This window comes from Lactuca saligna, chromosome 8 (assembly GCF_052625555.1).
Source record: "Lactuca saligna cultivar CGN05327 chromosome 8, ASM5262555v1, whole genome shotgun sequence".
Taxonomy (NCBI): Eukaryota; Viridiplantae; Streptophyta; class Magnoliopsida; order Asterales; family Asteraceae; genus Lactuca; species Lactuca saligna.
In genome coordinates this window covers 103,315,000-103,320,686 of record NC_136424.1, presented here as the reverse complement: position 1 = coordinate 103,320,686, position 5,687 = coordinate 103,315,000, and the positions used below count along the sequence as shown (strand labels likewise).

At 34.0% G+C, this 5,687-nt stretch overlaps 1 long non-coding RNA gene across 1 annotated transcript; it reads right to left on the bottom strand.

The window, feature by feature from the left end:
• Positions 1-3,505: 3,505 nt before the first annotated feature.
• Positions 3,506-4,471, bottom strand: LOC145012261 (uncharacterized). Its single transcript, XR_013664426.1, has 2 exons — positions 4,365-4,471; positions 3,506-4,079 (listed from the first exon to the last, which is right to left on the bottom strand). It is a non-coding gene; the product is annotated as an uncharacterized LOC145012261 (long non-coding RNA).
• Between the last annotated feature and the right edge of the window lie 1,216 nt (positions 4,472-5,687).

The following is a 5,687-nucleotide window of genomic DNA, read 5'->3' as shown; positions in this document are numbered from 1 at the left end:
AGTCTCGGTTCATACCGAATGGGGGTCACACCTCTTGCTGGCTGCTCCATCTCTAGATGTCGTGTGCCTATGGGGGCGTAGGACCATTGAGGCCCATCCTGTATGGGGCAACCTGGCCATGTACAACAGATTGATGACTTCGGACCCTGTGTCCGAGTCATCTGCATCACAGCCCACTGCCTCCTCCTCGTCTGATTCGGCTACCGGTTCTGCCAGTCCTTCCTATTCAAGCTCTTCTTCTGGTTCTTCCTCAGGTTCTAACCATCCTCCATTTCCTTGATGGGGGAAATAGGGATCTCCAGGGTGATGAAATCCGGTCATCGTATCTGCATGAGGGGTGAGAGACATTGTAAAAGGAGTATGAATATAGTATTTCCAAAAATACTCCTGTAGTATTTTTAATATTTAAGTTTGAGTTCCTTAGAAGTATTGGATACGAGGTAAGCTTCTAGAACCATTTCCCGCCATGATTACTCCCAAACACATGTTGGTCATATTTTCAATAAATATAGTTTATCAGGCTATATTTATCCCCAATATGACTACAAAACTAACCTGCTTTAATCATAGTTTTCAATTTCCTCCAGAGACTTTTAGTGTTATATATACTTTTTTAATGCATACCTAGGTATCATTTTATTCAGAGTTTTTTAGTCCCATTGTATTTATTGTTACATATCAAGTATGATTAGATATGCCAGTTTACTATAAACAATGCTATGATATCAATCTGTCACACCCCGAACCAGACGACGGAAACATCCAGGGGCTTGTACGTAACTTCGTCTTGTAATATCATCACAATGTATATAATTGAAAGAAGACAACACCATCATCATACATCTCAAAATACAACCAACATTGTTTACATCAAGTATAGTATTATAAGTTACATGCCAAAATGTTCAATGTATGATGATCAAGGTTCTAAATGGCGTGAGGCGTGGCGGGGTGGCAAGGCCAAGCCTCAAGCATAACGAGGCATGGCATTTTTCAAGACGTGATGTAAGGCGGCTATTTTGTATTAATTTAAAAAAATTTATTACCATATAAATGTAAATTTATATTGAATATAACTACTTTTTAGAAGTGTTAGATCAATAACTAATAACAAAAAGTTAACGAAAACCACAATACTTGTATCTTCGATTAGAAAAGACATAAATAAGAGAAAAAAATGTGTCTCAAATGAAAAAACATGCGCCATAACACGCCAAAACGCACCATGGCGCGCCATATCACGTCTTACCACACGCCACACCTAACAACAACGTTATGAGTCTTTTCGTAACGGTGCGTGCCATAGGACGCCTTTTAGAACACAAATGGTGATAAAAAAAACCAACAAATTCCACATGTTCTTGTAGACCTTTCCGCTTAACGATTCCTTGAGAATACAAGTTATTTTGAAAATGTCAATATAATGTTGGTGAGTTCATAAGCATGTTCGAATGAAAATTTTTGTATTGTTAGTAAAACACCAGAAAATCCAATATTTTCTGAAAAATAGTTTGAACGTGATGTGCCAAAACCAAGTATTAATGCATGTGTGTTTTCTATTTTTGGAATGTATATAAAGATGTAATCCGGTTAAAAATCTTGTATTTTCTGTTGTAAGTAAAGGTATTGTTTAACTGTGTATTTCCCCAGAAAATCCTATATTTTGTGTTAATAAGAGTGTTGTGGTCTTAATCCTAAGACCGAATATCAGTGTATGTATGTTTTCGTATCAACAAGAATTTATAGGTGTTCCATAAAATTATGTTGGAGAGAATCTCTAGGTGAGCCGTTTTAACCATACTTGATTATGACGAATTCGCCTGTCGTGGCGTTTTCAGGCGCCGACTTGATTAAGTTAAGGTTTGTTACCCTAGACTAGCCTAGTCTAACTGTAGCGAACAGCTCAGGTGTGGGGTGTCACCTCGTATAGATCTATACACAAACTCTTGTTCTCCCTCCAGGAGACTCTGGTTATAACTACAGGCTACGATCATACACTTCAGAGGTGTCAACCAACATGTCTCACTAGATCTTTAACTGTGTTTACGCGAATATGGTATCATGTAATGTATAATGTTTTTCCGAGTATGCTTTATATTTGAAAACTCCAACGAGTATGTATGTGAATGTATGAGGCCTAACGGACATATAGGAGGACCACTAAGGCCCAATAAACATGTAATGCATAGTATAGGCCCAACAAGCATGTAAATGGGCCACAAAGGCCCAATAAGCATGTGTTGTGCAATCCGGATCCAATAAGCATGTAAATTGACCCTTAAGGCCTAATAAACATGTAAGGTAAGTATTAGGCCCAATAAGCATGTAAATTGACCCTTAAAGCCCAATAAACATGTAATCAATGTATTTAGTCCGTTTGTTATTATGTAGTTTGTTTTTGTTCGATTGTTTACCAAAATAACATAAATGCCTAATTTTTGTAATAGTGATATTTTTGTCCGATATCATGAAAATTGACATCTTCGGCCCAATTGTCTATAAGTTGATATTTTTGGCCCTAGTAAGTATAAATTGAAGTTTTTGACCCATTATTATAAATATATATATATATATATATATATATATATATATATATATATATATATATATATATATATATAATTTTAGATGAATACAAATGCATCAAAAAACATTATAACATTTACAAAATGCTTTTATTAGAGAAATCTAAATAGGTGTGAAGAAGTCCACAAAAGTGTATTATTGAAAATGTTTTTATTCCATGTATTTTTATTTAGTTTAACATGTTCAATAGGTTATTTTGGTGTATTATTGAAAATGTTTTTAATCAAGTTTTTCTAATAACCGGTCGGTTCAATCCGGTTTGAAAATTTATGTAAAAACAATAATAGTTGAACCGCTCTCTACCCGACATAATCTTCCGAATTCAAAAATGAGTTCGACCGGCGGGTTTTAACCGGTTTTTAAAACACTACCCGACATAATCTTCTGAATTCAAAAATGGTCGGGTGGATAGTTCCGGTTTTGGTTATTTTCTAGATGCCTAAATTTAAGTGCTATTACGATGCATTTACGAAATATAGAAAGAATATTCTTTGTTGGTTTAAGATTCTTATAAATATTCAAAGAACTTTATATGAAGAAACCAAAACATTGTTTTGGAACACGTCCACAATGAACTAAAACAAAGAACAGTATTTTTATATTATAATTCTTTACAAAAAGATTATAATTTTATGATTACCAACATAAGAGTGAAAGAATAGGAACTTGTTTTTGTACAATCGTAATACTTAAACATCGCATATATCAAACGCAAACATTTTTATTAAGTATCATATTCTAGCATTGCATTTCAAATGCCTATCTAAGTTTTAAAGAGTTTGCGACTTTTGGTAGCATGACATACATATAATCTTTATAGTTAATACTATTAGCATCATACAAAGTAATCCAAATTTTTGACGTTCGAACAAAAACAAACAATTCAACCATTATATAGATATATATTGATAAACAAAGATCCAGAAACAAAAGATGATCATTGCAAAAACAAACCTAAAACACACCCATTACTCATTACCTACATAAACCATACCATTAACCAACTACCAAGAACACCCACAAACTATAAACAAAAACCACCAGATTAGTAGTCAGAATCATACCCATACCCACCATACTCGCCACCATCGCCATTGTCAAAGGCTATGAGCTTCTTGCTGTTGTTATTGTTGTTGTAACTCACATTGCGAACCCTCTGTTCTTTATAAACCTCTGTGTATCCACTCTTATCTCCAATTCTGACTGTGGAACTTTTCTTATACTCACTCTTCGTTCCACTAGTCCCATTCTTCCACTGAAACTCTCCGGCCGACGCCTTCTCCTTAGTGGTTGCTCGGCCGTAGCAACCCGTCTGCTTATCGGCGAAACTTACACGGGATTTGTTCACGTAACTCCCTTCGCCTCCTCCTTTCCCCCCTTTGAACGTTACAGTGGTTTTCACCGGGAGACTCGAGATGTACCCGACAGTAGCAATCTGTTTTGGGGCGGAGGAGCCGGAAGTTTTTTTCGATCCTTTCGTCATTTTCACTGATCTGTAAGAAAACAGAGCAAAAACATTATGAACAGAGTTTTTGAAATCCGATCATTGAGATGTATATTGAAAGGAAAACATGTTCATCATGCAAAATTACAGACTACAGAAGGAGAAACGAGTGTTGAAACATGAAAGTAGTAAGAAAACACAGTAAATACATTACGATTTACGAACAAAGTTTTTGAAATCCGATCATTGGGATGTGTATTGAAAAGGAAAAACGTGTTTATCATGCAAAACTACTGAAGGAGAAACAAGTGTTAAATGAAGAAGATGAGAGTACCTTCGTTGATTTATGGTGAATATGAAGAAAAGTAGGAAGGCGTGAGGGGTTATTTGTAGTGAGGTTAGAGGAAGGGACAAATCGTGCAGGAGAAGGAGAAGGCGAGGATTGGCGTAACGGTGTAAATAAATGACATGATCAGGCACGTTTAAGTTAACCCCCCCACTACACTTGTACACACAAATTGGTGAAACTACTAAATGAGTAAATCATATGAATATAAAAAAATTATAACAAGTCACTGGTATGTAAAAATGTTTATATAAATACAAATCGATAAATTACATATTTTAGTACATGTAGATTATATATACCAACCATATTCAGTGATTGTTTTTAATTTTTGTTAATTGGTATTGTAAAACAAATAACAAAGGTTAGTTGCTACATGTGTAGTTTTAATGGTCATTTTGATTCATTTTGTACTTTATGATTTGAGGATTAATGACCTTGTTTCGATCATGTATGAACATTAACCATTTTCCAAAATATAGAAAATGTGATTTATTTTAATAAAAGGCACATAATTTTTATACGATGTGTTTTAGTTTACTTTCTATTGAGGATTCTCACGGTGTATGTGAAAATATAGGTGAGAATATGTACGTAGTCGATTAAATTTTTTGGAACTTGCTGTTTGTGAAATGTTGGAACCGTTCCTGAAATTGGTTACACCAATTCTTAAGATTCTAGAAACAAAGGACTTGTAGTCTAAATATTTATCTTGAACCGTATTTTGGAATATCTATTAGTTAGAAAAGCAATGAGAATATTTATATAGGGAAATGGTTCCAACTATTTTCAATTATAGATGTTTGGTTTTCCTTCAACTATTTGTTCTTGAGCGATGTGAGTTATGATTTTTTTTTTTAAACTGTCAAATATATGAAGAAAAAAACTAGTAATGAGTTATGAATAAGTTGATTATTTGATTTGATTTCAATAGTGAGTAATAAAAATTGGTTTTTATATAATGTTAAAGTTTTTGAAAATAAATTGAGCAACCAATGATACAATTTTAAAAAGTTAGCAAATTCCTAACAAAACATTAAATTTATAATGTAAGCTATAAGCGTGGTTTCAAACCTCGTAGTCCAAACAACATGTAAGACCATACGGTATACTTCAAACAAACATGTTTGTGGTATATGCAGCCACGAACAACGATCGTGCACACCGTCCTGGTGTGTTGCCGTGCGTCGTGGTCATGACTATTCAGTGGTCATTTTTTCAAGTTTTTTTTTTTTTTTTTTTTTTTTTTTGCAAACTCAATAAATATATAAACACAATAAAACACTCGCTTTTCATCAAAATTTACACCCT